Source organism: Notamacropus eugenii, chromosome 1, assembly GCF_028372415.1.
Source record: "Notamacropus eugenii isolate mMacEug1 chromosome 1, mMacEug1.pri_v2, whole genome shotgun sequence".
NCBI lineage: Eukaryota > Metazoa > Chordata > Mammalia > Diprotodontia > Macropodidae > Notamacropus > Notamacropus eugenii.
In genome coordinates, this window is record NC_092872.1 from 753482534 (window position 1) to 753509151 (window position 26618).

Genomic DNA, 26618 nt, shown 5'->3' on the forward strand with positions numbered 1-26618 from the left:
AGATTAGGTGTGCTGGATTGGACCCAAAGTGAACCAGGAGCAGTAGGTAGAAAAAGAAAAGAGGCTAATTTGGGCTTGCTGTCAGGGGGAATACACAGATAAACAAGAAAAAAAGAAAACCTTTCTAAAAATTCTAAAAAAGGAAGGATTCATACATAGCTAACACAGAGGTAATGGGTTGCCTTCAGAATTGGTGTATTGGATATCTGCAAGAAAGGCTTGACAACAGCTTTTTCAGCACCATGGGGAGTGGGGATGGGAGAGCATGTCTTTCATGTAGACAATGAGCTAGATCACCTCTTTCAGATCTCCAATTATTTAATTCATTTTAGAAGTTTGGTTGTAAAAATTCAAAGTGGTAAAGGATAATACTTTGAGGAAGCAGCAGCACAATTAAGTGATTGTTAGGGAAAGCGTAAAGTATTGGCAAGTCAAAAGGGGAGGAAAGAGAGGAGTGGGAAAGGGGGGGAGAGAAATAGAGAGAGAGAGATTGGAATTTAGGGAGGGGGGCAAAAAAATTTCACACAGATAAAGTCAGATAAAAACAATTGGAGAAATATTAATTGCTGATGGGTAGGCTGAGTCAACATAATAAAAATGAAAATTGTACCTAAATTAATTTATTCAGTATCATTAAAATCAAACTTGCTTTGGAGTTATGAACTGATCCAATCATCTTGGAAAGCAATTTGGACTTCTGCCTAAGGGCTCTAAGACTGCATGTTCTTTGATTCAGAACTACCACTACTAGGTCTGTATCTCAAAATGATTTTATTTTTTTTATATTCCTTTTTAATTTTATTTGTTTTTAGTGTTCTACAGTCACTTTCATACTGTAGAACACTATATATATATATATATATATATATATATATATATATATATATATATATATATATATATATATATATATATATATATATATATATATATATATATATATATATATGTTATAGGTTATATGGGTTCTACACATACATTCCTATTAAATACATTTTCACCTTAGTCATGTTGAATTGAAGAATTAAAATTAATGGAAGAAACCATAAAACAAAACCAAACAAAGCATAATACAAAAGAAAATGGTCTGCTTAATTCTGTGATCCAAATCCATAGTTCTTTCTCTGGATGTGGAAGGTGTTTTGCTCAAAAGTCCATTAGGAATTTTTTTAGGTCTTTGCATTGTTATGAAGGATTAAGTCTACCAGAAAAACTCCTCACATCGTGTGGTTGTTGCTGTATACAAAGTTCTCCTGGTTCTGCTCCTTTTACTCAGCATCAGTTCATATAAGTCTTTTCAGGACTCTCTGAAGTCCTCCTGCTTATCATTTCTTATAGCACAATAATATTCCATTACATTCAGATACCACAACTTGCTCAGCCATTCCCCAATTGATAGGCATCTCCTTGATTTCCAGTTTTTGGCCACCATCAAAAAGATTTTTAAAAGAGAAGGATGTATCTGTACAAAATTTATAAATGGTGGCTCTTTTTGTAGTGGCAAAGAATTAGAAATTGAGGGGATGCCTATCAATTGGGGAATGGCTGAGTAAGCTGGAGTATATAAATGTGATGAAACACTATCATGCCATAAAAAATAATGAGCTGGATGGATGACTTTCCAAAACCTAGGAAGACGTATATGAATTGATGCAAAGTGAAATAAACAGAACCAGGAGAGCCCTGTACATAGTGACAGCAAAATTTTATGATGATCAACTGTGAATGACTTAGCTATTCTCAGCAATACAATGATCTAGTATCTTGTGAATATAACCTCAAATGGGGTCATGATGAAGAAAAATGGAAAGAAAACCATTTATTTCCTATTAATAATAGCTAAAAATAATAACTACTATTTATATAGCTATATAACTTTTCTAAAATGCGAAATAAGTGCTATTATTATCCCCATTTCACAGATAATGAAACTAAAACAAACAAAAATCAAATGACCTGAGTAGAGTTATGCCATTAATAATTGTCTCATGTAGAATATGAACTCAGGTCTTCCTGCCTGGAGATCCAGTGTTCTATTCACTGTACCAACCTCTGCTCCAAACTCATTCTGTCCCGTTATTGGGATCAATCATTCCTGTAGCTCTATTTTATCAAAAAAAAAAAAAAAGAATAGAAAGAAATGTTTCTTAAGATTTTGTTGTGCTGACATCCAGTCAGCACCAGAGCTGAACTGGAGATTTCCAGGATGCCCTGAGGGAGTCCAAAATTGCCCTGGGGAAGCTTCCAGAACTCAGTTTCAGTGGGATTCCTTGTGGGGGTAGATTGCACTGCCTTTACTGGAAGATTCTTTTGAACTACCTCCCCTTGGAGAGGGCCTCATGGACCTTGATCCTGGCCAAGCAGACAGAGCTGTATTCCCAGTTCCTGAAAGAAATGATCAGTCAGTCTGGCATAGCCAAAATTAACCTGGGTGTATCTAGAAAGAATGTCACTTTTGAAGATCATCCACTCAATCCAAACCCTGATAGTCGGTTGAACACCTACTTCAAGAACAATGAGGTATTACTGCAGATAGACAGAGATGCCTGGAGGCTGTGTCCAGACATGTCCTTTTTCCAGAGGCCTACAGATTACCCATGCCTCCTCATCCTGGACCCTCAGAATGAATTCAAAACTCTTTGCAAGCACATGGAGCAGACTACTTCAAAATCAGTGCAAAAAACAGAGCAGTCACCAATATGAGTTTACCTCATAAGAGTCCAACCCAAAATTCACTAAGTGAGCATCAAGTGTTGCCCAATGGTTGTGAAGCCCACTGGGAAGTGGTACAGCAAATTCCATTCATCTATGAGAAGCTGAATCCAGGCATTGCTTACGTCCAGGATATGAATGAAATTATGAGGTCTCTCTACTAAGGCCTTTGCTTCAGATCCCAGTAGTGAATGTAAAGAACATTCCAAGGCAGACATATTTTTCTGCTTCACCAACCTGATGTTTGAGATCCGGGACAACTTCATCAAAAGCCTGGATGATTCCCAGTGTGGCATCACCTACAAAACGGAAAAGGTGTACTCTACCCTGAAGAAGAAGATGTGGAGCTCTACTTGAATCTGCAAAAGCAGAACATCAAGTTCTTTGCTTTCTGATGGCTGATGCTGCTGCTGTCCCAGGAGTTCCTGCTTCCTGATGTCATCTGCATTTGAGATACCCTCTTCGCTGATGACAACCGATTTCACTTCCTCTTCCTTGTCTCCTGTGCCATGTTGATATTGATCTGGGAGCAGTTATCGGGAGGAGACTTCACCTTGAACATGAGGCTGCTTCAGGATTACCCCATCACAAATGTTCATCACATCTTATAGAAAACTGAGTAGCTCCAGGACTTGAAGCAGGCTGGTAGCAGGGAGGCTCAGGACTCCACCTACCTAAGGAAAGGCCCAGTGGTCAGGGCTGAATCTGAATCAAGCCTTGGAGACTCCCAGATGCCCCCACTTTGCTTGCAGTTATTGGGGCAATAAAGTTCAAGCTGATTGAATATCCTGCTCCAGGTGTCACTCATCCACATGACCTAATCAGCACCTCCTAAGAAGCTCCATTCTTTTACAATTGTATTTTATTTTCTTAGTTTGACTTTTCATTATCTGTCTCCCATTCTCTTCTCAAATCTCCACCACTGCTCCACACTCTTTGATCTATTTCCTCCAGGCCATTTCAGGAGTGAAGCCAGACAGGTTCACTTTCTTTGGAAGACTTCTGTTTGGAAGGTCTGCCTGGAGGTTGATAAGGGTCCCTTCATATTTCTGCCTCCCTATCTTTTCCTCAGTCCTGCTGCTGGGGATCACAACTATTGCTTTCTTGCTTCTGAATCTTCCTCACCATATGTCATGGGGGTGGGGAAGTAAAGAATTGTCCAGAGACCCATCATTCTTCCTCCTGGCAGATGCTTTGAAAGCTCCTTCACTGAGAAAGCAACACTAGCAAGAACCAAGAGGCTGATAAAGAGGAGCTTCTTTTTGCTCTCAGTGTTTCTTTCTTCCCTCTCTCTTTCACTCTTCTCTTTTGCCTTATTTCAGGGATATTTTCTCCACCAATTTTATCAAAGAAATTAGTTGAAAAGAATCCCCAGGTAGTGAAGCACCTGATGACACTAAGACCCCATTTCCAGGCAGCCAAGGACAATGCAGTGATAGGGAGTTTAGACTTTGCTTGCATGACTGCACAGATTCAGGACTTTGGAAGTCTCTTGCACCCTTGAGCTCCTCACCTTCAAACCTCTGTTAACCGTGTTTTGGCAGGACCATTGTTTTCTGAGTCTGGCAGAATTTAGTTCCTTCACTGCTCAATTAAAGATCTCTATGTTGCAGACCAAGAGTCATTAAGTTTTGCCCTATGGATGTCTGAGACCTAACACCACTGAGAAAACCTTTCTTGCCTCTCCTCCTTGAGGTCTCTTTGTCTTTAGATCCCTTACCACTTGCCTGGAAAGGGCTCAGAGATGGGAGATAGGGACGCAGTGCCTGTGGAAAGCAATGCATTTTGTTTCTTCAATTCAGATCCAAGATTTTAACTTGAGATAAGAGTTCTTAATAGGAAAATAGCTTAGAATTATTAGCTTATACTGACTTGGGGACAGGTACCAAATAATGAGGAGACTGGGATCACCAGGATATTCGCACTGGGGTCAGTTGTTGCACAGGCACTTATTTTAATTTATAGTAGAGCTTTATTTCCAAAGGCTGAGGACTGAGGAGCTAGTACAGGGAAGTCCATTTGCTTAGGGAAAAAGCCAGCACTCCATTGGCACAAATGCCAAAGCAGAACAATCCTAGAAAGGTTTGCTCTAGCCTTGACGCTTTGGAAACTACTTTTCCCCTTGATATAGCAGTGGGTGAATATGTTCAAAAGTGTGTTATTTCTCTTTGGAATTTGTATAATATGAGAAGCTAGAAAGAATAAGGTATCATAGGGAGAGTCCTAAGTTTTACTTATTTTCTTTTCCTTTCCCATATCACATGCCATTCAGCAGTACCCAGGGTCATGGGTCTGACTCTCCAGTCCTTCTCCCTGTCATGTGCTTCTGTAGTTGTTTCCCAAGCTTGAATTCTGCCATATTCCTGATAAGGAGACAATTTCCTTTACTGGTCCCATTTGTTAGGCTAGGGTCCTCATTCCATTTTTACCAGGGTCTTTTCCATAAGATCTGTCTCCTGCTCTTGCCCTTCTAATCCTGTCAGTATTTGGGAGACTTTACTAGATATCCATTATTTATTAAAGATGGGCAAGTTTGGTGATGGAAATGAATGTATAGCCCTTATGACTTGTCCAGTTACCTGGAAATCCCAGTACTACCCTTACTCCATATTTTTTTGTAGCAGTCTAATTGCAGTTTCTGAACATCTCTGCAACTTTTGTAGGCTTGGTTCTGAAAGGAGGGACAGAAAAAAATGTCTGTGTGTGTGTGTGTGTGTGTGTGTGTGTGTGTGTATGATTTCCTCTCCTTTGGGCTCCCCACTTCATGGTACTTGCTTAGTTAGTATCCTGGGTGATTCCTTTTAACTCCTCACTTCTGATTGGAGCTGTGGAGTCTGTGGTACTCCAGAGCAACAAGAAAGTAGTTTGAGCAGAGAATTGCTTGAAGCAGATATTCTCCATCCCCCACCCCCAGCTTTAAATTATTTAGGCTTTAGTTCTGCCTACTCTCCTAGAGAATTTTAAGGGATATGGCATGTACTTGAAGTGTCTGGAAGAATTAGAGATTTCTTTCCATTTGCTGGCTAGAAGAAAATCACAGAAGCACTTGGCTATATTCTTTCACTGATTTTCCTCCTGGATGACCCAGTCTAAAACTTCAAAGGAAGGTGCAGCTAGGTGGTGCAGTCAATAGAGCACCAGCCCTGAAGTCAGGAAAGTCAGGAATACTTGAGTTTAAATTTGGCCTCATATACTTGACACTTACTAGCTACATGACCTTGGGCAAGTCACTTAACTCTGATTGCCTAGATTCCCTCTTCAAAAAAAAAATTAAACTTCAAAGGAAGGAGGAAGAAAGCTGCATCATGTTTTCCAAATTAGACCCTCTATGACTGTTCACTAGCTTTCCTCCTAGAGTAGTACAGTAGGTGATTCCTTCTCTGACTGTTTTTTTTTTTCTTTCCCTCTTCCAAGGACCCTAGACTGGAAAAATATTCTCTGTTTTACCTTAAAGTATCAGAATCGTACCTCAATATTCTTACGGCCTGAGGGCTTTGGCTCAGGGGGTCCAGCCAAGACTACCCAGATAAGGTCAGACACATTCCCTCCTTGCCTTCTCTGGGCCTATATTGTGGTTATATTTATATAATCCTGTAAAAAAGATGGGACCTGATCATCCCAGTAGCCTACCGCTATTCTCTGTACTGTCCTCATGCTTTCTTAACCATGTAAGGAAGTCTGGGGATATAGAGAGGATGTTGTGTTAGCAATGAGTGAAACCATGAGAGGTTTAAATTGGAAAGTGTCCAGCAGAGGTGGGGAGCCTGTGCCTCGAGGCCATGTGTGGCCCTGTAGGACCTTGGGTCTGCCCTTTTGACTGTGTGAGGGTTTTACAGAACAAATCCTTTTATTAAGGAAATTTGTTCCTTGAAGTTTGGATTCAGTCAAAGAGGGGCATTTGAGGACCTGGAAGGCCATGTGTGGCCTCGGGGTTGCAGGTTCCTCACCTCTGGTCCAGATCATTGGTCTAGTTTTTTTGCAGATCTGACTTTCCTTCCCTTTGGTTAAGACCCCAGATTCAAATGGCAGACTCATGAAAGTGTTCAGGTCTACAGAACTGGGTCCTAAGTCAATGGTCCCCTAAAGGCATTAACTGGCTAGAGGCAGGCCTTTCCATTGGAGAACTTTCTCAAGAACTGGACCTAAATCCCCAGCCCACACTTCAGACTTTTTCTAGTTTTTTTGTGCATGATATCCAGAAAGCATTTCTTTGGATTGCTCAGAATGTTTTTTCTTTTAAATTTTTTGTTTCTTAATCAGTTCAGTTCATGACAACTTGTCTTAATAAATCATGTGTCTTTCTTTTGGAATGGAAAAAAAAAAAGATTTTGTTGTGCTCCATAGGAAAAAAATCTCCAGGACCAGATGAATTTACAAGCAAAATCTATCAAACATTTAAAGAACAGTTAATTCCAGTACTATATAGACTATTTGGGAAAATTAGGGAAGAAAGAGTCCTACCAAATTCCTTTTACGACACAAATATGGTTCTGATACCTAAACTAGGAAGAGCCAAAACAGAGAAAATTATAGACCAATTTCTCTAATGAATATAGATGCAAAAGAAGACAGTAACTTATCACAAGAATAATACATTATAGTCAGATAAGATTTATACCAGGAATGCAGGGATGGTTCAATATTAGGAAAACTATTAACATTATTGATCATATCAACAACAAAACTAACAGAAAACATAGGATTATCTGAATAGATGTAGAAAAAGCTTTTGACAAAATATAACACCCATTCCTATTTAAAACACTGGAGAACATAGGAATAAAGGGAACTTTCCAAAAAAAAAAAAATAAGCAGTATCTACCTAAAACCATCAGCAAGCATTATATGCAATGAGGATAAGCTAGATGCATTTCCAATAAGATCAGGGGTGAAACAAGGATGTCCATTATCCCCACTGTTATTCAATGTGGTATTAGAGATGTTAACTGTAGCAATAAGAGAAGAAAAAGAAATCGAAGGGATTAGAATAGGCAAAGAAGAAAATAAGCTATCACTCTTTGCAGATGACATGATGACATACTTAGAGAATCCCAGAGAATCAAGTAAAAAACTACTTGAAATATTAAACTACTTTGGCAAAGTTGCAGGTTACAAAATAAACCCACATAAATCATCTGCATTTCTATATATTATTAACAAAGCCCAACAGCAACAGATAGAAAGAGAAATCCCATTTAAAGATATGGTAGACAATGCAAAATATCTGGGACTCTACCTGCCAAAACAAACCCAGAGACTATATGAACAAAATTACAAAACACTTTTTGCACAAATAAAGTCAGGTCTAAATAAGTGGAAAAACATCAGTTGCTCGTGGGTAAGCCAAGCCAATATAATAAAAATGACAATGCTACCTAAATTAATTTACTCATTCAGTGTCACACCAATCAAACTACCAGATAATTATTTTCTAGAGCTATAAAAAATAATATCAAAATTCTCCTGGAAGGAAAAAAGGTCCAGAAATTCAAGGGAACTAATTGAAAGAAATGCTAGGGAAGGTAGCCTCACCCTACCAGATCTCAAATTGTATTATAAAGCAGTAATTATCAAAACCACTTGGTACTGGCTAAGAAACAGAAGGGTAGACAAGTGGAATATGTTAAGTACTCAAGACACAGCAGTCAATAAATAATTTGCTGTTTGATAAACCCAAGGACCCCAGCTTCTGGGATAAGAACTCACTGTTTGACAAAAATTGTTGGAAAAATTGAATACTAGTGTGGTGGAAACTGGGCATAGACCAATGCCTGACATCATACACAAGAATAAAGTCCAAATGGATACATGAAAGGTATAAAGATTGATACTATAAAAAAATTAGGGAGCAAGGAATAGTGTATTTGCCAGATTTATGGAGAATGGAGAAATTCTTGACCGAACAAGAGATAGAGAATATTATGAAGTAAAAATGGATAATTTTGATTACATCAAATTGAAAAGTTTTTGCACAAACAAACCCAATGCACCAAGATTAGGAGGGAAGCAGAAAACTGAGAAAGAATTTTTGCAACTAGTGTCTGTGATAAAGGCCTCATTTCTATCATATACAGAGAACTGAGTCAAATTTACAAGAATACAAGTCATTCCTCAATTGAAAAATGGTCAAAAGATATGAACAGCCAGTTATAGAGGAAGAAATGAAAGATATCTATAGTCATATGCAAAAATGCTCTAAATCACTATTGATTAGATAGATGTAAATCAAAGCATCTCTGAGTTACCATATCACACCTATCAGATTGACTAATATAACAAAACAGGAAGATGAGAAATGTTGGAGATGTAGGAGAATTGGAACACCAATTCATTGTTGGTGGAGCTGTGAGCTAATCCAACCATTCTGGAGAACAATTTGGGACTATGTCCAATGGGCTATAAAAATGTGCATACCCTCTGACCCAGAAATATTGCTTTTAGGATTGTATCCCAAAAAGGTCATAAAAATGGGAAAGGGTCCCACATGTACAAAAATATTTTTAGTAGCTCTCTTTGTGGTAGCCAAAAACTAGAAATCAAGGGGATATTCATCAATTGGGGAATGGCTGAACAAGTTCTGGTCTATGAATGTAATTGAATGCTATTGTGCTGTAAGAAATGATGAACAGGAAGACTTCAGAGAAACCTGAAAAGACTTATATGAAATGATACTGAATGAAAGGAGCAGAATCAGGAGAACTTTGTACACAGCGATAACCATACTGTGGAGGAATTTTTCTGGTAGACTTAGTCCTTCATATCAATGCAAGAACCTAAAACATTCCCAATGAGCTCTTGAGGCAAAGTGCCTTCCACATCCAGAGAAAGAACTAAGGAATTGGATCACAGAATGAAGCAGACCATTTTCTGTTGTATCTTGTTTTGTTCTGTTTTATGGTTTCTCCCATTCATTTTAATTCTTCCATGCCACATGACTAAGATGAAAGTGTATTTAATAAAAATGTATGTGTAGAACCTATATAGGATTGCACATCATCTCAGAGAAGTAGTGGGGAGGGAAGGAGGAAAGAGAGGGAAGGAAGGGAAAAATCTCAGATATATGGAAGTAATTTTAGAACACTGAAAAAAAATAAAATAACCAGTAAAAAAATTTTGTTGTGGGTTTTTTCTTTTAAACTTTGTCAGCAGCAGCCACTCCAATTGTGTTCCTCTAAGCTATGGAAATTACAAGGGATATGTTTAGAGACAACTGAAAATATTGTTGATCTTTCACCTGTTTCCCTACAGCAATAAATTCCAACCTCATGTATCTCTATTTTTCTGTGCTGGTCTCTCTACAAAAGAAAGATAGTGACATCATAAGTGAGAATTTTTTTTATTTTGTTATTATTGCACAGAACTGAGCCCTCCTTTCTAATCATTCAGTTAAAGACCTTGTTCAGATCTTCATCATCAGTGCTTTTTCCTAAGATCCTCAACTTTTCCTGGGTCTCATCTCCACACATCAAAGAGAATCAAAAGTGATCTTCCTCAACTTCAAAATGTGGCCCCTAGTCTTCTGTGGCAGTGGTTTATTACAGAAAAGTTTTCATTTATTGAGACTTTGTCATAGATGTTTGGGATAAGATGTCATGAAGTGGCACTGTGGAAAGCCAGCCCCCATTTTCATAAAGGGAGGAGAATCCATTCATCAGCACTCTCATAGACTCTGCAGGGTGCACCTGCTCTCCTTGATTGTGAAGTCACCAGCTATCAGGTTTAATAAAGAGAGATGGAAAATACGAAAACATGCTATCTCTGGGACTGGTCTTTGATTCTATCTCAACAAAGTGCAGACACACACTAATTTTCTGTTGTGCTTATTAAAGAATTGAGGGATGTAAGAAGGCTGGGGATGATTATACAACCAAGGACCAAGAAAAGGGGCTGCATATGGCCATCAGGGAGAGTAATAAAAAGTTTGTATTCAAGACTTGTTTTCTTTCCTTTAGACCTGAACTAAAATGTTCTTTTTCTAAAATTTAACACAACAACCAGAACAAAAAAGACAGAAATAACATCACCTCAGACTGCACTAAGCAATCTAGTGTCAAGACTGAGAAAGTCAATAACTTTACCAAGAGTAAAAAGTCTTACATGGAGGGAAATGTTTATAACAACATTTGTTTTAAGAAAGAATTGAAAGCAGCACATGTCCATCAGTCATTCATTAAACAAATAGTTATTAAGCACATGCTGTATGCTAGTCATTGTGCTAGGCAGTGGGATATAATAAAGACCCACAAGGAGGTCACTTCCAAATGTAGGATGTAAGATGTATGTAATTAGGTACATAAAAGATATAGAGAGGAGGCGAAAAGTTAACTCTGAGGGAAAGTACAAGTAGTGAGTGCAGTGGGAGGGAGGCTGAGAATGCTTCATGTTGAAGTTAGAATGTAAGGAGGTAAGGCTTGAGGGGAGCCACTAAATTCTAGAGATTTGATGGGATGAAAGAGAGTATTCCAGGCATGAGAGCTGCCCAGCAACTATCTAAAACATGAATAGATGATCACAGATGAATGGAATTAAATATAATTGCCCTAAAAGAAATTATAAAGGGGAGATTTACTACAAACTAGGAAAACATATTAACCAATTCTAGTGAAATGAGAACAAACAACAATTTATACAATGACAAAAATTAGTGAGGAAGGAAGGAAGGAAGGAAGGAAGGAAGGAAGGAAGGAAGGAAGGAAGGAAGGAAGGAAGGAAGGAAGGAAGGAAGGAAGAAATGGGGAGATGAGAGGAGAGAAGACAAGAGGAGAGGAGAGAAGCGAGGAGAGAGAGAGAGGAACAAGGAAGTAAAAAAGAAAAGTAGGAAGAAAAAAATGCAAAGAAGAAAGGAGGGAGAGACAAAGAAAGGAAGGAAGTGAGGAAAGAAAGGAGAGAATGAAAAAGATAGGGAGGAAAAGAAAGGGCCATTCCTGAAATATATTTATAATGCATATAAGAAAGCAGAATGAATTTCAGAAAGTGGCACAAAAACAAGACTTTTTTTTTTACTACCATATTAAATTTAATATACAATTAAATAAGAGAAATGTACAATTACATATATAATTTTCTTCCCCATTCTTTCTATTCTAAAATAATGTCTGTTGATTTTTTTTAAAGTCATAATTAAAAAGAAGTTTTAAAAAATTCACTCTGCTATCTCTGGTCACTTTTTACCCTCAGTTCCTAGAGAACTGATGGTCTCCTTTTCCCCAAAGTACTGTGGTTATGCATCTTTTCTGAAGGGTGTTAGGTTCGTAAAAGTCAAATGTTGTGTCGAAGTCAGGATTTCTGACTCCAGATCACACTTACTCTCCACACACACACACACACACACACACACACACACACACACACACACACACACACCTCTTCACTTGCTTTCTGGACTATTTCAGGTTATGTCTAACTACAAGTCCAGAAATACCTTCAGAAAAGACTTTAATTCATGCCTTAAGGGGCTTGGGAAGTGAACCACAATTGTACACAGGGGCCTTGATCTTGTGCAAATTACTTTAGTTTGAGAAGGACATTTGCAAGGAGAGTTAGAGATTACACTATCTAACCAACTCTTCCAGGGTTAATGATGCCAATAGACCCATTTTTTTCCTCCTTATAAGCTAACCAGGACCCTGTTTTACCAGAAGCAGGTGAATAGACCATTTTTATTGAACTTGATACATTCAATTTCTTCTCCAAATAAAGCACAGCCAGTCAATTGCTGGGTAATATGGGTTATAAATTCTCTTCGATTCATTCTTATTAAAAATGTCTAACATTTTCTCTCACAGTCATAATAAAAAACCTACTGAATTTTCCAGTTATGTTTAGCCAATGGCATGGTGTGAACTATATTTTCTGCACCAAGCAGTTCCTGGCGACTTTCTCACAAATGGAAATGAGGAAGTCATGGGCAAGAGACATCAACAACGCCCAGTGTTTCTAAATAGAGCAATGAAACATGGAAAGTCAGATGACCTGGAATTTAGTCCTGGCTCTTCTAACTTACCAACTATGTGACCCTTGGTATCACTTCCACCCTCAGAACCTCTGTTTCTTCATCTAGAAAAGGAAGAAAATTTATTGTTGAATGGAATGTAGTAGGGGTAAGAGAAAGGGAGAAGTAGAATGTAGCAAATCATCTCACATACAAGAGGTAAGAAAGAGCTTCAGTGGAGGAGAAGAGGAGGGAGACAAAAGAAAATGATTGGCCCTTACTTTCATGGGATTTGGCTTAAGGAGGGAATAACACACGCTCAATTGGATATGAAAATCTATTTTACCCTGAAGGAAGGCAAGGGAGAATGGGATAGGAGAAGGGAGATAATAGAAGAGACAGCAAATTGGGGAAAGGGATAATCAGAAACAAACACTATTGTGGGAGGACAGGTCAAGGGAGAGAATCGAGTAAATGAAGGACAGAATGGAACAGAGGGAAATGTGGTTAGTCTTTTATAACATAACTACTATGGAAGTGCTTTGCATTGTTACACATATATGACCTATATCGAATTGCTTATTTTCTCAGTGAGGGTGGATGGGGAGGGAGGGAGAGAATATGGAACTCAAAGCTTTAAGAATGAATGTCAAAATTGTTTTAGCATGCAAAGGAAAATTAAGATATACAGGCAATGGAGTAAAGAAATCTCTTTTGCCTTACAGGAAAATATAAGGAAAGGGGGATGGGAGAAGGGTGGGTAATAGAGGGGAGGACAGACTGGAGGAAGGGGTGGATAGGGCACATGCTGTCCTGGGGTAGGAGTGGGGAGAGATGGGGAGAAAAGTTTGTATTCAAATTCTTGTAGAAGTGAATGTTAAGAACTGAAAAATAAATAAATTAAATATTAAAAAAAGAAAAAGGGGGAAATACTGTAATGATGTAGTGAAAAGAATGGTGAATTTGGGATCAGTGGGCACAGTTATCAATTCTAAACCTAAAGATAATAGATAGATAGATGATAGATAGATATTTAAGGTTTGCTAAATGTTTTACATATATTATCTCAATTGATCCTCCTAATAATTCTGCAGGTAGCATGCTATTATCTTCATTTTACATGTGAGGAAATTGAGTCTGAAAAACTTATGTGACTTGCCTAGGATCACATGGTTAGGAAGTATGAAAGTATGAAAGATTCAAATTCGTGTCTTCTTGATTTTATGTCAAGCAATGTACCATCTAATTGCTAGCCTTGGTTTTGTGGGCAAGTCATTTCTTCCCTATCTTGCACTGGATGTCCTCTAAGCATCTCAAACTGAACCTATCCAAAACCAAATTTACTATCTTTCCTTCACACTACCCCACCCAAAAAACCCATCTTTTCTTTCCAATTTTGACTTTTCAAGCCCTTCACAGTCCCTTATATATGTATTCTGTGATCGAGTGACACTGGCCTTGAACCTATTCTCCATCCTAGACTCATCTCCCAATCCATGATTTGGTACTGGCTGTACTCCATGCTTGCAACATTCCCCATCCTCATTTTCACCTCCTGGGTTCCCTCACTTCCTTGAACACTCACCCTAGATTCTGTCTTCTGAAAGAGGACTTTCCTGGTCTCTGTTGCTGCCAGTATCATCCCCCTAGGATTAGCTTCCACTTATATTATGCATGTAGTTAGCTTTTGCATATTGTCTCACTCATCAAATTGTAAACTTCTTTATCATAGGGACTACTTTTTTCTTCCCTTGTTTCTCCAATGCTTAACACAGTTCTTGGCACACAGTTAGTTCTTAATAAATGCTTGCTGATTGATTGACATATTGGATTTCAAGTTTGTCTTTAAAGTGAAACTCCAACTGAGACTCCACTGGTTAAAAATTTGTGAAATATTGCTCTAAATATGCAATGCCATCCCTATAGGGAGTCATTTCCTGTTCACAAGATGTGCTTCATCTACTGCACTTGGGCAACCACTGTCATTTAATACCATAGAGGATTCCCTGAGTTATTTCACTATCATTTGTCTGAGATCACAGAGCCAGTATACATGGCAGAACTTGAATCCAAGACTTCCTGACTCCAAAGCTGTCCTTCTATGTCAGAGAATTGAATGTGGACTCAGAATCCCCAGAGGCCTCATCACTTCCACTTAGGTCATATGTCAGTTTAGGCAAATGGTTTATTTGCTGTTGCTGAGTCTCCTCATCTACACAATGAGTGAGCTAGACTGTAAGTTCTAGACTTGTCCTTTGAAGCTACAGATCTATGATTTCATGATCATGTAGTTAATAAAAGTAAAAGCTCACAAAAACTATTGGTAAATAAGAGAAAGTTAATCTAAAGATGAAAATGGAATTTTCAAAGATGTTCAGAGAATTTTTACATGCATAATGCTAACTACAAATAATTATTTGTTCCTTGAAGTAAGTTCCCAAATAAATATATTAGAAAATACTGATTTAGCTTATTTCTGGACATTATATTTTCCCTGATAAAAAATCCTTCCAAAAATATTGTCTAATTGAATATTTTCCTAAGATAGACTGACTCCTCCTGCTTTAATACACTGGCCTTTCTGTCAACTCTGGCTGGTGCCATTGTTGTTGCTAGAACTTCAAGTTGAGTTTTGTTAGTATAATAGAACTAGAGCTCAAAAGGACCTCAGTAACTATTAATTGCAATCTCATTTTTGAAAGATGAGAATGTGAGGATCCATAAGGTTTGATGATTTTCCCAAGGTCACCAAGCAAGTAGAACTGGGAATTGAATTACTCCAAAACTGGTACAGTCTCCACTGTACCATGTTGACTCTCTGGTCAGCCATGAGCAATTCCATTACTTGGGTTGTTCACCCCTTTGGTAGAAGCCCTGTCTTAGTCCTTAATTTTTCACAAGTGCCATACCTCCCCTTAGACAAAACATACCCTCTGGGATTGGGAATTTTATCATAACCCTTCTTTCAAAGCTCTTACTTATCAGTAAGAGACCTAATTTTGTGATGGTTTGTTGAGCTAACTAAATACTGTCTGTCTTCTGGGTAGTGGATATATTTCTCAGCTTTGTTAGTCCTCAGGAAAAACTGTTTTTTTGAGGTTGTTACTAGGACAATTGCTATAAATTTTTCAGAGCTTTCAGTGATGGAGGATTTTCACTGAAAGACTTTGAAATGAATCTCTCTGACACTCATTAAACTTTGGGAAAAAGTTTATGTGAAATGATGTAATGACAAGGAGAAGAAGAAGAAAAAGAAGAAGAAGAAGAAGAAGAAGGAGGAGGAGGAGGAGGAGGAGGAGGAAGAGGAGGAGGAAGAGGAGGAGGAGGAGGAGAAGAAGGAGAAGAAGAAGAAGAAGAAGAAGAAGAAGAAGAAGAAGAAGAAGAAGGAGAAGAAGAAGAAGGAGAAGAAGGAGAAGAAAAAGAAGAAGGAGAAGAAGAAGAAGAAGAAGAAGAAGGAGAAGAAGAAGAAGGAGAAGAAGGAGAAGAAAAAGAAGAAGGAGAAGAAGAAGAAGAAGAAGGAGAAGAAAGAGGAGGAGAAGAAGGAGAAGAAAAAGAAGAAGGAGAAGAAGAAGAAGAAGAAGAAGGAGAAGAAAGAGGAGGAGGAGGAAGAGGAGGAGGAGGGGCTGGGCATTAGGAGCTTGGTTTTCTCTCCCTGCTTCATCTACTAACTCACTGTGCTGCCTCATATATTAATAACACCCTCTAGGACTTAATTTCTTCCTCTGAAAAACGGGAAGGGCAAACGAATTGATCTCTGAGTTCCATTTGGATAGCAATCTATCAATATGCATTGTCCCAAATAATATATTTTCTTTATTAGATAAGGAAGGCTACATGGTTCACCAAAAAGTCAAGAAATCTTGTGACAGCATCATGAGACTGGTCACCTTGTTATAGCACGATGCCTACAGAGTTAATACATCCCTATAACATTGTGCCCTTCATGGAAAGTTACCAAGAACCACATTAAGGATGTCCCAGGGATATGATTGCAAGCGTAAAAGTGTCCTAAGAATAACAGGAACAACAGCTACATTAATAATAGTAATGACAATAATAAGAGCTGATGTTTCTACAGAACTGTTCCAGAAGACATCTTTCATATGTCATCTCTTTTGCTCCTTGTAACAATTATGTGGGGGATAGGATATATTATCTCCATTTTAGAGGAAAGTTCAATGAGTTTCTAAGAGGATGCTTCTGAATCACCCAGCTTGTAAGTACTGGAAGTAGAGCTCAAACCACATGGGATTCTCAGGACAGTACAATAAACAAAGAATAGTAAGAAGACCAGAGGATCACAAGAAACTATGGTGTATAGTAGATAGAGTGCTGACCTTGGAATAGAATGCTGACATATACATATATATATATATATGTCCATGCAAAATATATGTACATATATGTTATATACTTGAACTGTATGTGCATATGCATACATATAGTATACAAATGCATATGTGAATATGTATGTGTGTATTTATATGTGCATATATATGTATGTATATACTCTGAGGTAAGGTTTTGTTTTGGGGTTTACTCATTGGAATTGTTTGGCCAGATTATACTCTGGATAGCCATTAAGGAGTCCCCTGGCTTTGAAAACCCAGATGTTGGTGCTTCTCTCTCCAGTAACTATGTATGTATGTAACGGTCAAACAGTTGGATCGGCCTTTTGATCTGTGATGTGTGTATTGCTTATGGTCAGGCAGTTGGATCTGTCCATTGATCTGTGATGTATGTATTCCTTCCTATCAGACAGTTGGATCTGTCCATTGATCTGTGATGTGTGTATTGCTTCCTGTCAGACAGTTGGATCTGTCTATTGATCGGTGATGTGTGTATTGCTTATGGTCAGGCAGTTGGATCTGTCCATTGATCTGTGATGTGTGTATTGCTTATGGTCAGACAGTTGGATCTCTCCATTGATCTGTGATGTGTGTATTGCTTCTTATCAGACAGTTGGATCTGCCTTTTGATCTGTGATATGTGTATTGCTTATGGTCAGGCAGTTGGATCTGTCCATTGATCTGTGATGTATGTATTGCTTCCTATCAGACAGTTGGATCTGTCCATTGATCTGTGATGTGTGTATTGCTTGTGGCCAGGCAGTTGAAGGCCCTGTCTGTTGGTCTTTTTTCTCTGCTTATATTTTCTCTCTTGGTGAATGAAATTAAAGAAGATTATTGATCCCTCAAGGCTGCTTTCCCTTTAGAAAATCAGATCAAAGATCCTATGCAGCAGGCCCTCACATGTATGCTGGGGTCCTTGCCTCCACAGGGGAAGGGGATAAGAAGGGGGGGATAGAAGGGAGGGCAAATGGGACAAGGTGGTAATCAGTTGAGGAGAGACAGGATCAAAGGAGAGAGTAGGATAAATGAGGAGGGTAGGATAAGGTGGAGGGAAATATAGCTAGTCTTTCACAGCATGGCTATTAGGGGAGTGTTTTATAAAAGCATGACTATACATATATAACCTATCCTGAATTGCTTACCTTCTCAACAAGAGTCGGTGGGGAGGGAGGAAGGGAGATAATTTGTAACTCAAGGTTTTGAAAAGGAAAGTTTAAAATTGTTTTTACATGCAGCTGGGAAATAAAATATACAGGCAATGGGGTATTAAAATCTATCTTGCCCTACAGGAAAATAGAAGGAAGGGGGGATAAGAGAAAGTAGGAGGTGATAGAAGGGAAGGCAGATTAGGGTAATCAGAATGCATACTGTCTTGGGGTGGAAGAATGGGCGAGATGGGGAGAAAGTTTGGAACTCAAAATCTTGTGGAAGTGAATGTCCAGAACTAAAAATAAATTAGTTACAAAAATTTAAACTCAAACTAGTCCTAAAAATGAAAAAAAAAAACCAAGGGGGGATGTATCAAATTGTATGTAATGTTAATTAGATCTTCCCTACCCATTAATAGGCCTCAAATACCTTTTTTTAATTTCTATTGAGGCATTGGGTCAAAGGGTCCTGGCCTCCAGCTCTGAAAAGCATATAAACACTCTGAAGTGAGGTTTTACTTTGGGGCTTACTCATTGGAAGTGTTTATTTGGCCAGAAGAGACTTTGGGAAGCTACTAAGGAGCCCCCCAGCTTTGAAAACCCAAGTGGTGGTGCTTCTCTCTCTGGTAACTATATATGGATACAATGATCAGACCGTTGAATCCCTCTGCTGATCTGTGATGTATGTATTGCTTATACTCAAATAGTTGGAAACCCTGTCTTTTGATTATTATTTCTTTGCATTTTCTCTGAAGGTCAGAGTGCTGACTTTTTCCCCTTAACTAAGTGAATGATATATGTGCTTGGTTAAAGTTGCTTTCCTTTTAGAAAAGCAGATCTAAGAACCCATATATCAGGTCCTCCAATGTATATAGGGGTTCTTGCTGATACAATATATAGAATTACCTTTTGTATTCTCCTATTTGTGTGGCAATTTTTCTCTCTCTTTCTCTCGTATGTGTGTGTGTGTGTGTTAATTTTGAAATTCAAAGCTAAAAATACAAAGTATTGATCCATAGGGACATCTGAGTTTAAGTGATCTCCAAAACTGGAAATAATGAAGTCAAAATCTCCCTGGACTTACAGCCAAGAAAGCCTGATCTCATGTCTGGCATGTATGATTATTAGTTGTTGGACCTTCAGAACAATATTTCAGATTTCAGTTTTCCCCATCCATAAAATGGCCCAGTATGTTCGCAATATATTGGCACCTGAATGTAGATTCCTCTCCCTAGGCCAGACTGGCTTTCCTCCCATCTTCCATACTATGTTGCCTTAATCTGTGTCTGGCACCCAGGAGGTCCTTAATAAATGTCTATTTGATTGAACTGCCAACAAAAATGATATTAAAAAATCTCCTCCTAATGATTCTGATTAGAAAAACCAGGAGACTAGCCATCTTATGAGTGTAAAGGATGTTCCTGGGTTATCTTGATATTCCCACAATGTTAGAAGACCTATCGAGATAGAGTTCTAAAGCATATTGAATGGATGGGCACATTATCAATCAATTAAAAAACCAAAAATTAAGCATTTTTGTTATAGCTTTGAAAGTGTAAAACTGTAAAATTCTGGGGAAACAAAAATCTCAAAACAAAAAAGACCTGCCTGAAGGAACTTATATTCTGAGAGAAAAGACAATATACACACATGTATTGGTGCCCACCAGATGCATACTGGGTTGATAGGAGGTAACAGTGGAGGGGGATGGCACTGTGGAAGCTGGAAGGACCAGGGATGCCTCCTTGCAGAAGGTAGGATTTGAGCTAAGTCTTAAAAAACAGAGAAGGCAGGAGGTAGAGGTGAGAGGACAACATCTCAGGCACTGAAGATGGCCAATACAAGGGCCCAGAGTTGGAAGATGGCATGCTGTATGGGAGGACTACCAAATTAACCTTTGTAGCTCAGCCTCATTAGTGGTGTAGCCTTGGGAAAATCACTTCACTTCATTGATCTTCAGTTTCCTTATCTCTTAAAGGGTCATGATATTGATCCAGGATCCAGAGTTGGGGAAGTGAACCTTAATTTCCAGTAGAAAGAGGAGTTATTGGGGAAGTAGTGTGGTGCAGTGGAAAGGTCATTGCATCTGGAGCCAGAGATCCTGAGTTCAGTCCTTGCCTCTGCGGCTCACTCTCTGAAACCTTGGACAAATCACTGATTCTCGTTTGACTCAATTGTAAAATAATGAAACTGATCTACATGGCCTCTGAGGTTTCTTTAAGCTCTGGATCTGTATTCACATTCTTATTGTGGGAGGTCTTTGCTTTGTCATCTTGCAGTTCTGGAGTAATTCTAGACATAAATGTCTCCTGCTCCCCTCTGCTGGAGAAGTCAGTGTGTTCTCCAAAACCAGCTTCTCTAAGGCACAACTGCTTCAGTCACCACTCGCACTAAATCCCATTCCCCTATACCTCCTTTCCCAATACACCCAAGCCCTACTTCCTTCCCCTCTTTCTGCTTAATATCCTTTAGTTCTACCTTTCCACCAGTTTTAGATTCACCTTCAATCCTAAAAGACAGATTTGTAAAAGAATCCAATTAGAAGCCAACTAATGAGCCCCCAATGGGCCCTTTGAATGGACAAATGGCTGTTGATTTCCATCTTCTAAATGAAGAAAAAGCCTGCAAGTCAAAGCAGACTATGGGAACAAGGGTACACTAATTGAATGAGACAAACACCTGGGCGATAAGATATGCATTTGTTTATGTATATAAATCCAACACCTTTTTAAAAGGGCAAAATGTCTGAAATGTGCTAATTGGTAAAGGAAAGGGATTCTCACTGGAGATGAACATGATGCATCATTAGCTATAAAATAAGTTGCCTCCTTCCCTGTATAGCTTCTCATGATTTTTATTTGAAATTTTTTGTATTTAGAGCTGGAAAAGGGCATAAATATCACCCACACACAGCAAGCATTGATTTTATGGAAGAACTAAGAAAAGAAAGAACTAAGGGTCAGGCAATGTATTTCCATAAATCCCAAGATGAATATTTACCAAGGACAAGAGAGGCTGTCATTAACATCACTTGAGGAAACATGCCCTGTAAGGAAACCAAGATATTTGAGCTGCAAAGTAACCTAGTGATGAGTTAGTTCAAGTGTAAAGGATACCAACATGGAATAAAGAAAAGAGTGCGGCTCTAGGGCTCCCAGAGTTTGAATTCTATCTCTATCACTTCCTACCCATGTCAATGGATGAGGCGCTTCACCACTCCAGAATATAAAAAATGAGAATGTTGGACTAGATATCTTCTGAGAAGTCTTCCAGCTCTAGAATTATGAAGCTATGAAACTGAAGTATGGAAAGAGTAAATAATATGCCCAGAATCATATTATTTAGAAGTGGCAGAAGCAGGTTCTGAACCTTGGTCCTCTGACTCCATGTTCAATATTCCTTCCACTTCCCCATGTTGGTACCACTCATCTACAATTTCCTTTAGAACAAGACTCATAAATCATGTGCTACGGGATTAGGAAAATGGATTCATGGAGTGTAAATTACATTTATTTGCATATCTAGGTTAAAAAACATTATATACACAGCAAAGGAGAGTCTCTGTACTGGCTTTGAAAAATAATCGGCTTGTCTCCAATTCCTGCAGAGCTCATCAGCCTCATTCTCCTTTGAAGCCCCTAGGAAAGGACTGGCAGCAACTGCATTTGAGACCAGAACATCTCTATGTCCAGCTGGGCTACCAGATATTGTGGTGCCTGATCCTTAAAGACACAGTAACTGCAAGAGCATCCTATGCTTGCTTTAAGGGTTGAATATTGCATATTTCAGAGTCAGAATCAAAAAAAATATATAGACTTAAATGTAGATTTAAAAATAACAGGATATGATTGAATTTAGGGAAATGGATGGTCATATTCGTTGGTCCTTCCCACAAAAATCTTCATTATTAAAAGCTGAGAGTGCTCTATACAAAAATAAAATTCTCTCCCCATACACACTTAGTAGTATTTTATTTTTCCCAATTACATGTAAAGATAGTTTTCAGCATTTATTTTTGTAAAATTTTGACTGCCAAAGTTTTCTCCCACTCTCCCCTGCTTTTTCCTCCCTCAGATAAGTAATCTGACATAGGCTACGCATGTTCAATCGTATTAAATACATTTCCAGATTAGTCATGTTGTGAAAGAAGAATCAGGAAAAGAGGGAAAAGATGAGAAAAAAAAAGAAAAAACCAATCTGCTTCAATGTGCGTTCAGACTACATAGTTCTTTCTCTGGATATGGATAGCATTCAGAAACCAGATTCTTCCAAAAGAGAACTGGGAATCTTAGAGAACTGCAAGGTCAATGGAAATTAACAGTGTGCCATGGCAACCCCAAATTTCTAATGTGATCTTAGGCTGCATCAAGAATGATGTCTAAATCTATGACCTTCCTAAATAGTTTCCTTTCTTCTCTTTTCCCCAGGCTACTACAAAAGATTTGAATATTTTCTGGGACTTTGAGTCATGAAACACTTAAAAATGGCAAATAGTTCTTCTAGAAAAGAAGATAAAGAAGTGGTTTCTGAGTCAATCTGGACAAATTCCTCACCTTCTCAGTACTTCAGACATCTCTAGAAATTATAAATTGTAGAAGGGATACTTAGCTGCTTGGTAGAGTTTACCTTACCTTACCTCACCTGGAATTAGTTAGGTTCCTTACATGGTAACTAGATTAAAGATTGGGGAGTGGAGAAGATCAGAGAAAAAACTAGATTCCCCCCCCCAAAAAAACTGAGGAAAATTGTGAAATTGTATAGGGCCCACACCCACATGGATGGAGTTCAAAGTTGCTGAGGTTTAAGGGTACTGGGACCCCAAAATAGTGACATGCCTCAAATGAATTCAACCCAAGACTTGTTTTAGCCTAAGACAAGGTTTATTAGAACATTAGTCACAGTTGAAATAATTCTAAAAATTCATCAGATTGGCCAGACTTGAGGCATCTAGCACTTTAATGGAGGCATGGCAAATCTTATATACAGATAGACTGTGGGAAGGATCTAGGAGTGGCCAAGTAGCCTACAGTGATTGAAAGATAACAGATATGGACCAGGTAACCTAAATGAATGCCAGGGGCCTAGACCGCATGGCCAAGAAATAATGGGGCCTAGAAGGGAACAAGGGTGGGAAATAGCCAGGGGCAATTTGAAGGTAGCAGAAAATGAAAGGCTGGACTAGATTAGGGGTAGCTGAGAATTGAGAGATTGGGCATAGGCCACAATGAAAAATCAATTGAGAAAATCACTGGGAAGGGTAGATGCGTCAGGCAAATGCCAGACTTGATCAAGTAAGAAAATTCAAGAAGAGCTTGGGAGGGTGTATTTTATAGGGCCCATATCCCATCATGGACAGGGTGGTTGCCAGGGTTGGTATCCCATCATTCCCTCTTCAAATAAATGGGAACCAAACTATTTTGGAGTAGAGGTAAAGGTCTTAACTTTGGCCCATACCCCATCAAAGTGACTGATGACATCCTAGATGGCAGAAGTTTGAGGACAAGGCATATTTCTATCTGTGGGGTCAAAGAGAATTAGAATTAATCAAAATACTTTAGAGCTGGCAATTGAGATTTTATTGGTAACTGAAGAAACTGTTTTCAAATGAGTAATGATACTAGAAGCATGATTATAAAGGGTTGGGAAGAGAGTGAGAAGAAAGGACACAGAATCAATCTCAATGACTTCTGGGTATCTTGTCAGGGCCATGGCTGGATTCAGACCGATTGATGGAGCCAAACCCAGCAGGGATCTTTTAAGTGGAAGGTCAACACCTTGGAACTTTTCACCATAAATTGTTCTCCTTTCTGACTTCTATGACATGCACACCTCTTTCAATCAGCAAATCAACATACTATGCATTATACATGTCAAATGAAGAGGAAAAATGGTGTTTTTGAAAAACAAAACAGAAAAAAAAAAACAAGAACAAAGCTGATCTGTGAATGGCATGACTGTTTCAGTCTCAGAGAAATAACTTCAAAAAAAAAACCTTGGGACTAAGAAGAATCCTGTCCTAGTTCATAATTCTCTAAGAGGAAGAGTCCCTGTATGGACATAGGAATTCTTACTAACTACAGAAAGGGAACATTCTTTTTCAGATCTGTCTTTGAGGGCAGACATCTTTCTTGGAAATTCTAACCTCCTAATGAACTCAGGTCCTCCTGACTCCTGCACTGGTGCTCTATCCACTGCACCACCTAGCTGGCCAAGATGACGTCTGTCTCCTCTCAGACACTTGACACTCACTAGCTGTGTGACCTTAGGCAAGTCACTTAACCCCAGTTGCCTCCTCCTGGGTCATCTACGGTCATCCTGATGAATATCTGGTCACTGGAATCAGATGGCTCTGGAGGAGAAATGAGGCTGGTGACCTGCACAGCCCTCCCTCACTCAAAACAAAATCAAGTGTAAGTCATGCCATTATTTCTCTCATGGCATGGTCTTCTTCAGCAACAAAGGACGAACACACACTCCTAATGAAGGCAGTACAGACCTCTTTACAGAGAGACCAGTTCTTCAAAACACAATCACTATGGATTCTATTTCTCCTCTCTCAACAATAGCTGAAACCATGTCATATTTCTCCATCCCACCTGGGTAAGAGAGATATAAAGTAGATAAGGGCTGTCGGTTTGGAATTCATTTAGAAATAAACTTCTGGAGAACAGAACCAAGGTAAATGTTTTCTATTCTCAGATTCAGGGATATTTTGATGAATCTATATAAAGTGGATGACTTTGTTCCATAAAAAAGGAGGGAAAATAGCTCCTAAATTTGAAGTGTCATTAAGCACATCAACTGATGAATATATAAAGCTTGAGAACAAAGGAGGGGAAAATTCTCTTGGTAACTGCATTCAAATTCTCAAAGATTCATTCATCACTTTGCTTAATCTGTCCTACTACCATAAGAATGACGATACCCACTCCACTCTATCGCTTTTCACTTCTTTCTCAGGAATTGATAATCAAATCAGCATTTATTTTACTACTGATAATGGTCTGACATTATTTTTTTTCTTTGACCCTCTTTAGTAGCCCACTGGCCTGGACCAAAAGCTTGTTTCCACTTTCAAGACCACCATACTTGACTTCCCCAATGCCATCCATAGTAGCCCCATCCCTTCACTGGTCTCTTTCATTTTGCTCTCTGAACCCCTTGTGCTATATTTAACCATTTCCCCTTCATATTATATCTTTCTCACTCTGTATCTCCAGAAATTGAAACAAGGATGGGATGGCAAGAAACCTGACCTATGATTTCACTGGTACAGTAAACTCCCATGAAGACAATCTGCTAATATTGATTGGCAACTTCTTTGAAATGCCCAGTCTTAGAAAATTGCTGAGGAGCACTGAGAAGTCATGACCGATTGCCCACGACCATATAAACAACAAGATTCAGAAACAGAACTTGCCAATCAATAGCCTCTACACCCCACTGCCTCTCCAGGATAATTACTTTAAAAATAATTCATACTCACAATATGTGCATTAATTTCTCTCTTGTAACATGTAAACTCCTGAATGGCAGGAAAGAACTATATTTTTCTGCTTTCTTTTTATAAAAAACAATAGCTAGTATTTATATAGCACTTTGAGCCTTACTAAGAACTTCACAAATCTTATCTCATTTGATCCCCACAACAACCCTGGAAGGTAGGTGCTGTTATCTCCACTCTACAGATGAGGAAACTAAGGCTAAGAAAACTTAGATAACTGGCCTCTATGACAAGCACTTATGAAGAGCTTACTTTGAATTCATCTATAGAACATTTGGGTGTTTGATGTATTTTTGTCTTGTGTCCTCCAAAGGCTTACTCAAAGCACCATTTCTCTACTTTCTCATCTTCATTCTTTCTCTAGCTGCCTGCAAACATGCTCAGGATTATTCCCCATTTAAAACAAACAGCAGCTTTTTGACACTGATATCCCCGCATCTATCATTCTGTCTCTCCTCACTAATGAAATCCCAGAAAATTATCTTCACTAGTTACCTCCGCACTCTCATCATCTACTCAACTCTCCATCCCTTAAAATATGGCTAAATTCCAACTCGATCTATCAAAATTGTTCTTGCCAAGTTTGGTAACAGTCTCTTAAATGCTAAATCCAATCCTTTTTTTCAAGTCTTTATCCTGCTTTACATCAGACCTTGTTATTATGCCATTCACAACATCCATCTCTGCCTAACCACTCTTCCCTCCCTAGATCTTACATCATTGCCAACTAGTCAGTTGCTCAATAAGCATTTAGTAATTGCTTGCTATGTGCTAGGTACAGTCCTCGATTCTGGGGAGACCAAGAAAGGCTATCTGAATATCTCTTCTCCTCATCTAAAGTCTTCAAAAAATACATCTCCACTCAGTTTGTCATTGCCTCCATGTCCTCCTCTCTCATTCTCTTCTAAACCCTCTTTATTCTGACTTCCAACATCATTCAATTGAACCTTTCTCTTTAAAGTTACCAGTAA

General features: G+C 38.6%; 1 pseudogene; it reads left to right on the forward strand.

Moving 5' to 3' along the window:
* The window catches only part of LOC140520559 (TBC1 domain family member 13 pseudogene), a 39044-nt pseudogene extending 35565 nt beyond the window's left edge, over nt 1-3479 (forward strand).
* Nucleotides 3480-26618: the final 23139 nt, after the last annotated feature.